The sequence below is a fragment of the Acomys minous genome (assembly GCF_964271855.1).
Source record: "Acomys minous genome assembly, chromosome: 12".
Classification (NCBI taxonomy): domain Eukaryota; kingdom Metazoa; phylum Chordata; class Mammalia; order Rodentia; family Muridae; genus Acomys; species Acomys minous.
Window position 1 is genome coordinate 110,116,021 of NC_140493.1, and position 12,444 is coordinate 110,128,464.

Here is a 12,444-nt window from a genome sequence, read left to right on the forward strand (position 1 = left end):
GCGCGGCCACACACGATGGGTTGTTTCAAACATTTGAACATCAGCAAATTGCGTAGGCAGATCTGGGGTAAGCTCAGACTTAATCACATGGGTACAGTCCTTGGTTCCTGTCTTTCTTGGAACCCGAGGGTAGATGTTTATCTGAGCTAACGACACATCTGGTTAAACTCAAACCTGGAACATTGTGTGCGGGCCCCAAGGGGGGATTAAGCAGACACCATAAGATCGGATGAGGGGTCTTGGTTCATTACTCACTCGACCATGTCCGGTACCTGTTTCTCTCAGGAATTTGTCCTTGTGTATCCTCCCTATCTTTTATGGCCAGCCGGTCCCTGGAACACTCAGTAGGCCTTTGTCTCCTAGCTCCGCATTCTTTGTGACTTATCATCTGGGACCTTGGGCTAGCATACCTGTTGACCTGCACTTATGAGTTAGAGAGCTCTGCTGTTCTGGTTGCTTTAATGTTAATTAAAAATTTTCCCTTTCACAGGCAGCAGGCTGGCAGGCAGGCAGGCAGGAAGCAGGCAGCAGGAAGCAGGCAGCAGGAAGCAGGCAGCAGGAAGCAGGCAGGCAGGCAGGCAGGCAGGCAGATCGCCCTCCAGGCCAAGGCAGGGCCTCCACTATCTGCTAATGGTGCCTATACCCTCTGTCAATCCACATCGCAGACCTGTAGCTGTGCAGGAGAAGGTGTCAGGCCAACAGCTGGCTGCTACCTGTGTGGCCTTAAACTAGTCTTTGCTGCCTGACACCTTGCTGTTACCAAGTGTTTGTTGCAAGTCCCAAGCAGAGGCAATGTCCTCTGAAGGCAAGTGTTTGCTTTTGAGACAGGGTCTCCTTTGTAGTCCTGTCTATCCTAGAACTCACTATGTAGACCAGGCTGGCCTCAAACTCACAGAAATCCTCCTTCCTCTGCCTCCCAAGTGCTGGGAATTAAAGGCTTGAGCCACCATGCTGGCCTAAAAGTAATTTTGTTGAAGTAGAAAACAGCCACTGCTAGGTTGGGTTAAACTTTCCATTTCCTGCCAACAATGTCTCTAGCTCTGTGTTTGTCTAGACTGGGGAGACGGGCTAAGGAAAAGCTGACTGCGTGTCTAAACCTCTTACATCTGGAGCAATTTCCAGATCACATTTGAAAACTCCCCATTGGCCATTCTGAGGATCCAGCTCTGAATGCAACCAGAGGGCAGATGAAAGGCAGGCTACGTGGCGCACTGGTGCACATGGCTGATCCCAGGGAAGAGGATCAGGGCCTCCGTGCTAGCAGGTGGGCAGAGCAAGCCCTAGCCCCAGGCTCCTCACGCTGTGACCAGGGTAGCCCTCTGTCCCCAGAGCAGACAGCACAGCCAGCCACTGTCCTGGCATGTTTCCAGAACACTCTGGTATTTTCTGAGGTTGTCTTTAGTCCTGCTCAGCAAAGTTCTCTGTGCCAGTGCTCTATGGAGGGTGGCAGTGAGGGGAGTGGATTTTTGGAAGTTGACTTTGACAAATAAAATAAGGATAGCTGTGCCAGGCGACGTGTTTCACTGGATCTGCCCTCCTCTGGCCAACCCCACATCACAGCCCACCAGCAGCCATGCCTCACTTCTGCCAGGACCCAGGGAAAGAAGTCTGTGTTGCCTAGGGAGGCCTCCAACTCCTGGGTTCAAGCCATCGCGTAACTGGGACCACTACACCTGGCTCCAGCAGTGACCCTGGCCCCTCTGCTGGCCTCGGCTTTGGGGGTTGCATTGTCCCTGAGAGCAGAGCAGCTCTGTGCAGAGTGGACGCTGGCCCACCAGGAAGCGTGGTTAAGTCCCTCTGCTGGGTCCTCCACCCACCATGGGCTCTGCAGCCCCACCCATTGAAGCAGGGCCACTTTTGTAACCACCTCGCCCAACACAGGACAGTGATATTCAAGATCAGGGCATAAAAATTCAACTCTTTCTTCCTGTTCTCTGGAAAGAGAGCAGCACTCGTGCCACTCCCCCTGCATTCCCATGCCCCCCTCCATTTTTCTCCTCCCCCTCTTCCTCGGTCATGGGCTTGGGACCTCTTTCCTGCTGTCCCTATTGTCTGGGAGGGTGAGACCAGAAGAATTTTGGGACACTCCCTGAATAAACTTCTAGACTTGGATGGCATGATGGACTCAGGCTCCGTCCACTGCCCAGGATGGCGTGATGGACTCAGGCTCCGTCCACTGCCCAGGATGGCATGATGAACTCGGGCTCCATCCACTGCCCAGGATGGCGTGATGAACTTGGGCTCCATCCACTGCCCAGGATGGCGTGATGAACTTGGGCTCCATCCACTGCCCAGGATGGCGTGATGAACTCGGGCTCCATCCACTGCCCAGGATGGCGTGATGGACTCAGGGCCTGTCCACTGCCCAGGATGGCGTGATGGACTCAGGGTCCATCCACTGCCTGGGAGAAGGCAGTACCTGGCCAGTCTCTGCCTTCTCCTATGGCGCTCCAGGGAAGGCTCCAACTGACCACAGCCTCCCCTACCATCAGCAAAGCTCCTTGGCCCTGCAACTCAGGTTTTTTTTTTAAATGTATATAATTATTATGTATGCAGTGCTCTGCCTGCATGTACACCTGCAGCCAGAAGAGGGCACCAGATCTCATTATTGATGGTTGTGAGCTACCATGTGGTTGTTGGGAATTGAACTCAGGACCCTTGGAAGAATAGCCAGTGCTCTTAACCTTTGAGCCGTCTCCCCAGCCCACAACCCAGATTCTTCTTCGTTGACTTTAGGGCCTCCTCTCTCTGATCTTCTCAAGAAGCCCTAAGCCCTACTGACTTCAGTAAAACCCATTTCTAGGGAGAGAAGGTGTCAAACTGGCAACCTAAGTGCTCAGTTCTGAGAGCCAGGGTTGGCTAAACCTGGGAGAGCTACAAGCTGCTCTTTTTCTTCCTGCACTGAGAAGGCAGTCCCTCCCCTCCCAGGAACCTCAGGGCCAGCCCCCAGAGGCTCACTTCTCAGGGACATGGTCCCCAGATCTGCGCAGCTGGGATTCCTTCCTGGTGCACGAGTCAGCATCCAGCATCCATCCTAGCCAAAGACACCTGGCAGCAGCTGCAGAGTGACTCACAGGTGTGCTCCCTGGGAAGGGTGGTCCAGGGTATGCCAAGGCTTTTAGAATCTCTGGGAATTGCATCCTGTAGGTGGGAGTGAGGGGCTGCCTGAGGCCTCCCCAGGTGAGTCTTGTTGCGGGCTTAGAATTGTTTGCCCTCCCCCCACCACTCCCCCCACTCACCCACCCCAGAAAAAATAAAGGGGAATTGAGAGAACTGCAGCTGGGGATGGTAGAGGTCAGGCCAGCTCTGGTTACCACTGCCACCCCTCCCGGAGTCTGTGTTGCCACGGCAACACCACTCCTGTGGTACTCACTCTCAGGCATGGGGCCTGCTGTGATGATGCCCAGCTTGCAGGGGCTCCTCACCTAGGAGCAGGAGGATGCTCGAACATGGATCAGCTGCCCAGCACATCACAGGCCCACAGGGGATTGAGGGTCTGTCTGCAGGGTGCTGGTCTGGCCCCTCCCAGTCTCCAGGTACCTTACTGGGGACCTTGAGGACAGGTGGCGCTCTCTCTTTGTGGGCAGTCCCCACAGGAAACACCTGCTAGACCTTGGATGTCTTTTGTCTAGGTCACCCTAGTGTCAGGCTAAGGAGCCCTCAGAACAGAACAAACCCATTTAGAACTGGGAGCTGAGCCCGGTGTGGTGGTACACGCCTGTAATCCCAGCACTCGGGAGGCAGAGGCAGGTGGATGGCCGTGAGTTCGAGGCCAGCCTGGTCTACAAAGTGAGTCCAGGACAGCCAAGGCTACACAGACAAGCCCTGTCTCAAAAACAAAAAACAAAAAAAGGAACTGGGAGCTGACTCAAAAACAACCTACGGTCTTCTGAGCTTCTGAGCGACTTAGCACTGAGCCACACAGCCAGACCCCAACAGGGGCTCTGGAAACCCAGGTGGCAGCCCTGCCCCCCACTTCTCCCAGGAAATTCTGCACCATCATCCAAACTCACACTGCCAGCTTAGAGCCTGGCTCATGGATGCTGCCAAAAAGGACCCTACTCCGTCAAGAATATCTGACTTGGACAAGAGGCTTTAAGGTATCACGGCCCATTCAAGTTTCTCCGTTTGTACGGAAGCTGAGAGCCAGGATCCATCCCATTCACCTTAGAGATGGCATCACCACCACAGACTAAATCCCATGAAAAACAGTTGATCAATTACACAGGGCCACCGGGGCAGAGCCTTCTGGTGGACAGAGGGTCCCCACTGGCTCACCTCAAACATAGGCAGGGTGAGTGGATCAACAGCTGGGAGGAGGGAGGAGGGATCAACAGCTGGGATGAACAACCAGGAGGAGCCATGAGGGACCAGAGGAACTCTGAAAGACCTTGCTGAAGCCAGAGGAACCCGACCCAGGGCAGTGGGCGGTCAGCCATCTAGGGCATTTCTTCTTGATAAGTCAAAGGACTGGGTTTTTGTTTGTTTGTTTGTTTTCTGTTTTTTGTTTTTGCTAAGGCTGGAGTTTGCACGGCCATATATGGCCTAGGAGGGCTTGAGATGGGCTTGAGTTTCCCGGGAGGTGGCATGGCCAGGCTGTTGTTTCACCCAGATCCCAGGAGCAGACACATTTCAGAAGGCCCGGCTTTGAGCCCCGAGTCTCTATGTGGTACCCAGTGTCACAGCTGTTCAACAGCTGCTCTGGGCCACCTGGACACTCTGAGAACAAGCAAGGTAGCAAAGTGATTATTTGTCTCTTGTCCTGTCACTACATCACAACCACCACCTGGGGAGGCAAGTGGCTTCCTGTCACTACATCACAACCACCACCTGGGGAAGCAGGTGGCTTCCTGTCACTACATCACAACCACCCCCTGGGGAGGCAGGCGGCTTTGGCTAAAGGGTGGGAGCTTAGGAGATGTCTTGTCTGGGGTGGAGCCTAGTTGGGGAGGGGTGACTTGGCTCTGTAACCAAGACGGAACCTGGCCCTTCCCTAACTAGAGGAAGGCCTCCTCTCTAGTCCCCAGCAAACAGCAGGTGTCTGTCACTGTCCCGTGCCAGCAGTTGGAACCTCCTTCCTCCTCAGCATCTGTCTGGTCCTCCTCTTCTTCCTCTTCCTTCAAGTGCCTCCCCAGTCCCTCTGCTTTGGTACCTTGGACTATTCTATGATGCTATGATCAAATCCCTCCTCTAAACCCATCTACATGCCTCCAAGTTAATTTGTGTTGTTGTTGTTGTTGTTTTGCAGGGGGCATGTAGTACCATGGCACTCATGTGGAAGTTAAGGGACAACTTGAGGGAACTGATTCTCTCCTTCGTCCATGTGTGCTCTAGGGCAGCAAGTGCTTTGCCTGACAAATCACCTCACTGGCCCTACTGTCAATTTCTAAGCTGTCCAGTTAGCAGCTTCCGGACGCCTCCTGATCCCCCAAAGTGGCCAAGCACCCTGCAAATATGAACTAGGCTCTGTCAAGGATCCAGAACCCAGTGGTCATTCACAGCTAGCAGTTCGTACGAGGACATAGGTTGCTGGAGAGGGGAAAGTGCTGTGGGCCCATCCCACTGTGACATTAGAGCACACGGAATGGTCCTCAGCAACAGGACTCACTCCCTTAGCATAGGCAGTCACTGCCTCAGGACACACAGCACTCATGGGCAGCCGGCCAGCTTTGATCAGAAATGCCCAATACACCCTGACATCACTAAGTCCTACCTCCCCAGGACCTGTGGGAGTGGCTTTTGGATGCAGGGTCCTGAGAGGAGATCACTCACGTTTTGGGAGGCCTCAGGTCACTGGTATCCTTGCAGGAGAAACGGGGGAGGCCAACGGCATAGATAGGCGGAGACACAGAGCACTTACAGTATGGCAGTAGCAGAGGGTAGAGGGGCATGTCCACATCCCCAGGGTGCCAGGGGACTCTAGAAACACTGTCCCTCTGAGCCTGCACAAAGAACAGACCCCGCAACAGTAGGATCTCAGGCTTCTGGTCTCAGGAGCCATGAATAAAATACTCTTGTTATTTTTAGGACATACTTTATAGCCTTTGTTTTTCCCAAGTGTTGGGGCAAATACATATCTGAATTCCCGTTCCTCCCTGAGTCAGCTGGTAATCCAGGTGGGCCAGGGGTGGTGGGCAGGCTGCCACCTGTCTCTGCAAAGACAGAGCAGTGGGCAGGGGCTTTGCTCTGTCCCTCGCCTGGGCAGCATGAGGATGCTCTAAGGTCTTGGGAGCCCACAGCTGCCACATGGACCTTCCTAGCCCCAAGTCTGCATCTCGGCAGTTTTGGTTTTACCGAGAGCATCTTAGCCACTTCCCTTCTCTTTTCTTTCTTTCTTTCTTTCTTTTTTTTGAAAAAGAGATTTATTTATGTATTATGCATACAGTGCTCTGCCGGCTTGTACCCCTGCAGGCCAGAAGAAGACATCAGATCACATTGTAGATGGTTGTGAGCCACATGTGGGTGCTGGGAATTGAACTCAGGACCTTTGAAAGAACAGACAGTGCTCTTAGTCACTGAGCCATCTCTCCAGCCCTTCCCTTCACTTTTCATGGCAGCACACCCCAATGAGCATCAGTTGAAAGCAACTCATGGTCTCTTCCCTGCTCCAGGCATGTTCTTGACATGCCAGCTGTGTCGGTCTGTCTGTCTGTCTGCTTCCTGTTCAGTCTGTCTCTCCATTACCACACTTCCCAGGCTCCCCCACCTCAGGTCACTTACCAGGTCCTCCTGACACCTGCTAGCCACCCTATGATCCACGTTCAACATCCAGAAAAGAAGCCCATGGGGTTTGGTTCAGCCACACAGGACTCCCCACATTAGATGTCAGTCTTACATGCTAAGTGAGAGCTTCCCATGGCCCTTTCCTCATACTTAGGAATTTTCTAGAATGCTCTCTCGGAACTCGGGGAAACACATTGCCACGGCTAATGGCGTGTTTATAAAGGAGACTGTGAACACCACAGGGACAGGACATGGGGAGACGTCAGGAAGGCCCCGAAGGACAGTGTCTGGCCTGTGCAGTTTGGAATGTGCAGCTCTCTCAGCACTAGGGTTTGCTGCTGGATCTGGAGGGCCCCTGAGCCCTTTGGGTCTGTCCTGTGGGGACAGTTGACTCAGTCTTGATATCTCACTGTACTGACTTACCCTAGAGGTCAGGGTTGCAGCAAGGGTTCAGCCCTCTGCCAGGAGTAACCACAGCCCTAGCCCAAAGCTACCCAGAAGCTACTGAATCCTCCTCAGGCAAAGTTCAAAGGGCCTCTTTATGAAAAACAATACAAGCTCCACCCACCCCTTGTATGCAGGGCGGTCTGGAGGCCTTGTGGTGCATCCGGGAGGTATAGACTTAACTGTACCAGCCATGTGCCAGCTGAACCCCTGTAGACAGATCCAGCCCTCTCTTAGGACCACAGCTTTGTCGAGGGAAGCCCTGGTAAAGTTTTTCCAGAGCAGCTGGAGGAGGAGCCCAGGCCGGTGTGATGCTGAGCAAGGCCACACACTGTAAGGACAGGGAGTTTCCTCTGCCCAAGTTGCTCAGGGTCACTCTGGTGCCATCCAGTGGCTTTCTTCCAGATGTGCACCACCACTGCCCAGCTTAAAACAATATATATTATATTTATTTTATTTCATGTGTAAGAACTCATGGCTGTGGGAGTTTATGTGTACCACATCTGTTCAGAAACCTTTGGAGGCCAGAAGTGTTCAATCCCCTGGAAAAGTAATAAGCAGTCTTGACCACTGAGCTATCTCTTCAGCACCAACCTAGGAGACTTTCGAGAGAGATTTCATAGCAAGAAGTACAAGTAAATGTTTTTCTTAAGCGGTTACCCAATGAGCGGGGTGGTGGTGGCAGCAGCACATGCCTTTAATCCCACAGGCAGAAGCAGGTGGATCTCTGTGAGTTCGAGGCCAGCCTGGTGTACAGAGTGAGTTCCAAGACAGCCAGGGCTACACATAGAGACTCTGCCTCAAAAAACTTGAGGAGGAGGAGTAGGAGGTGGTGGTCACCCTCAAACCTCTTCCCCAGGGAAGTCAGCACAGACTGTCCACTCCAGACAAAGAAAAGGGATCGTCCATCCCTGGACTGCAGGGGCTCTGTATAGAGAAAGAAGGGTGTCCTAGGAGGAAACTGAAGTCACGTGTATGTGTGTGTGTGTGTGTGTGTGTGTGTGTGTGTGTGTGTGTGTGTGTTGTATGCACGCGCATACGTGCACACAGGAGAGTCCCAAAGGTTACTTGTTTCCATTTTTTCTTTAGAGATTTAAGTAAGAATTAAAAAAAAAATTGCACTTGAGCCAGTGGCTGGACAGATCACAGGCCTGATGGAGAAGTTTGTTGGTTCAATTCTCTTAACATATATATTTTATTATGAACTTATTAACCAAGAGTATGTCACTCATAACCCGACTAACCGAAACAATGGGAGAAGAGAATTAAATAATACAATAACAAAACCATAAGGATATCAGTTCCGAGGAACAATTCTCCTGGCCTAATCAGCAGGATTTCTTCTGCTGGAACCTGGAGCACCCAGAACCTGGAACTTCAGCAGGAGCCGGAGCCCAAAGCCTTCCCTTAAGCGGTTCTCTCTAGGAGTGTTTCGAAGTGGAGCGATGAACAGCCAAGACTATCCCAAGTCTCCACAGGCCCACCGAGTGTTTCTGGCTCACTTATATATCTCCTCCCAAAGTCTGTTCACAGATCTTTTCAGCTGGCAACAATCAAGCTCCCGCACGAGATGGTTTGCCTTCTAGTGGATTAACCTCACCTGTTCCTGCACTTGGAATCATAACAAAAAGAGGTTTATCTCTCCTTCAGAACTTACTACTATTACTCTGCTAAATGGACATAGGATTTTTTTCTTTTTTAAATTTGAGACAGGATCTCTTTTATGTAGCTCTGGCTGTCCTGTTACTTACTAAGTAGACCAGGCTGGCCTTGAACTCACAGAGAACCACTTGTCTATGCCTCCTGAGTGCTGGAATTAAAAGTGTGTGCTTGTCTTTATTCCCACAGATTAGTGCCCTCTCAACACCCATCAGACACAGTTCTTACGCAGTAGATGGCGCTTAACACTGAGACCCACAACTGGTCACCGGGCAGAGAATAATGGCATGATGGCGACTTACAGGAGAATTTGTTTGGGGCTTTAGTTTCAGAGAACAGGGCAGGCAGACAGGCATGGACCTGGAGTGGTGGCTGAGAGATTACATCTTGACACACAAGGATAAGGCAGAGAGAAAGAGCTAACTGAGAAGGCCACGGGCTTCTGAAACCTCAAAGCCTGCTCCCAGAGACACACCTCCTCCAACAAGGCCACACCCCTAATCCTTCCCAAACAGTTCCACCAACTGGGGACCAGGTATTCAAATATATGTGCTTATGGGGAGAGGGCATTCTCACTCAAACCACCACAGACCTGCTCAGTCCTAAATAGGACATCTACGCCACACCCCCAAGGCTCAGGGATCACTGAGGAAGAGGAAGCAGAAAGAGTGTGAGAGCCAGAGACTGTGGATGACGACAAGGATGTTTGCATCACAGCAGCTATGGCAGCACAAGACCTAAGTAAGCTCCGGCTAGACAGAATCACAGCATGGAAGGGGAGCAGGGCACGAAGTCTCTGCCATAGCGGAGGAGCTGCTGGCACTTCATAGCTGCAGGGACAGGGAAAGCCAGTTTTCTTCAGTGACATGACTCCTGATAGGTGAACCACCATCCAGGACAGGCTCCACAGCCAGGAAGGTTTGGGAAAGACAAATTGGACTCATGGGAGAGAGAGAAAGGGAGAGAGAGAGGGAGGGAGAGAGAGAGAGGGAGGGAGAGGGAGAGAGAGAGAGAGTTCTGTGTGTAGAACAACAGGAGGTCTGGGAGGGGATGGCCAGGGGGAATAATATAATCAACATATATGAAATTCTAAAATAATTCAATGAAAATGTTATTTTAAAAATTGCATATTTAGCCGGGTGGTGGGGGCAGTGCATGCCTTTAATCCCAGCACTTGGGAAGCATAGGCAAGCACATCTCTGGGAGTTTGAGGCCAGTCTGGTCTACAAAGAAAGTTTCAGGATAGCCAAGGCTACACAGAGAAACCCTGTCTCGAACAAAGCAAAACAAAACAAAAAACCCAAGCCAAAGTAACCTGGGGAGGAAAGGGTTTATTTACCTTACACTTCCACATTGGAGTCCATCACTAAGTGAAATCAGGACAGGAACTCAAGCAGGGCAGGGACCAGGAGGCAGGAGCTGATGCAGAGGCCATGGAGGGGTGCTGCTCACTGGCTTGCTCCCCATGGCTTGCTCAGCCTGCTTTCTTATAGAATCCAGGACCAGCAGCCCAGGGATGGCCCCATCCACAATGGGCTGTGCCCTCCCACATCACTAACTAATTAAGAAAATGCTCTAGGGGCTGGAGAGATGGCTCAGCAGTTAAGAGCACAGACTGCTCTTCCAAAGGACCTGAGTTCAATTCCCAGCACCCATGTGGCAGCTCACAACTGTCTGTAACTCCAAGATCTGACACCCTCACACAAACATGCATGTATACAAAACACCAATGTACATACAATAAAAATAAATAAATTATATTAAAAAAAAAAGAAAGAGTCGGGTGTGGTGGTGTACGCCTTTAATCCCAGCACTCGGGAGGCAGAGGCAGGTGGATCACTGTGAGTTCGAGGCCAGCCTGGTTTACAAAGTGAGTCCAGGACTGCTAAGAATACACAGAGAAAACCTGTCTTGGGAAAAAGAAAAAAGAAAAAAGAAAAAAGAAAGAAAGAAAGAAAATGCTCTATCAGCTTGCTTGCAGCCCACTCATACAGAGGCATTTTCTCAATTAAGGCTCCCTCTTCTCCAATGGCTCTAACTTGTGTCAAATTGACATAAAACCAGCCACCACATAAAGTCATAAACACATTTTATTTATATAAAAAAAAGCAAAAATCCCTCACATTTTATTTGTTTGTTTGTTCAAACAAGGTCTGAAAAAAAAAATCACTGGTTGGACTGGTAACTTCGCTTATGTCTTAGGCAGTCCTAAAAACATGTGATCCTCCTGCCTCAGCCTTCAGAGGAAGCAGCCAGGCAAGTACCAGCATACCTGACTTGAACAGAGGTGTGACAAGACCTGTCTGCATACCTGAACAACACTCTACCATGCAGCCATGTGTTGTATTTAAGTTTTCCTCCACACATGCTCCATTTCTGTTGCTGTGATAAAATACTTCGACCAAAAGACAATTCAGAGGAGAAAGTTCCACGTTACAGTTCCTCATCATGGGGGCATCAGAGAGAAGTGAAAGCACCCGTGCTCATGGGGCATTCAGGCGGGAACATGCAGCTCGTCGCATCAGAGAGAAGTGAAAGCACGCATGCTCACCTGCTCACCTGCCCACTCTCACATCAGTGTCCTCACTCCTGTGTACTGGCAAGGACCCCTCACCTAGGGAACGTAGGGAATGGCACTGCCCACGGTGGACTGGGTCATCCCACAGTAATTAACTCACAGACGCGCACGCAGGCCAACCCAGGACAGGCAATCCATCGCTGATATTCCTTTTCCTCATGATTCTAGGTTGTGTAAAGTTGACCAAGATGGACGATCTCTTGACCTTGAGAAATGAGACCTGGGGACTGGGGGAATGGGGGAAACCTCTGGGTTTCACAAGTGGACACACACACACACACACACACACACACACACACACACACACACACACCACTTCTCCCTGGTCATAAAGGAGGTGGGGAGGCATCCACTGGCCAGGACCCAAAGGTGACATTTTCACAGGATGTCCCCACAGCATCTAAGCCTTCTCCTAGGCCCCATGGGTCAACCAGCACCCCTCTTCTACCTGACTCTCCATTTTGGTTTCCTTCTTCTCTGAGGGACTTAGATGTACCTAGAGTCTCCCCAGCTCCCCATTCCTACAGATGCTGGGTGTGCCTTTGCCCCTCTGCCCTGGCACAGCTTTAAGGGTTTCTGGGGGAACGGCTGGCCATCCTGCCTCTTCCTGCTCCCTGCACATGCATCATGATGTTCTTAGCTTCTGAGGCCAGCAGCCCCTTCTTCTCAGAAATGCCCCTGCTCTCAACCACATCAGCCCTGTGCTCACCAGCTCAGTTCCCATGGCTGTGTCCCTCTCTGATCCTCTGTGGTGGTCCTGGGCCAAGGCTGGGGTGTTTGCCTGTCACTGCCAGCCTTCCTGATGTGTAGGAACCAGGCCCAACTGGGCTGCCTGCCTGTCTGGCTGTTTCATGTCCTGTTTCTAGCAGCTTCCACGTCTGTGTTTATCTTGGTTAGCTAGTCATGTTTACTGCTCTGAGAACGCACCCCTCCCTTCCTCGAGACTTTTCCTCCTGTGTGCAATCACCTCTTGAGGGATTTCACCTGGGAGGAGGAGGAGTCCTGTTTTGCTGCCTATAAGAAGGCTCTTTGGAACTCTG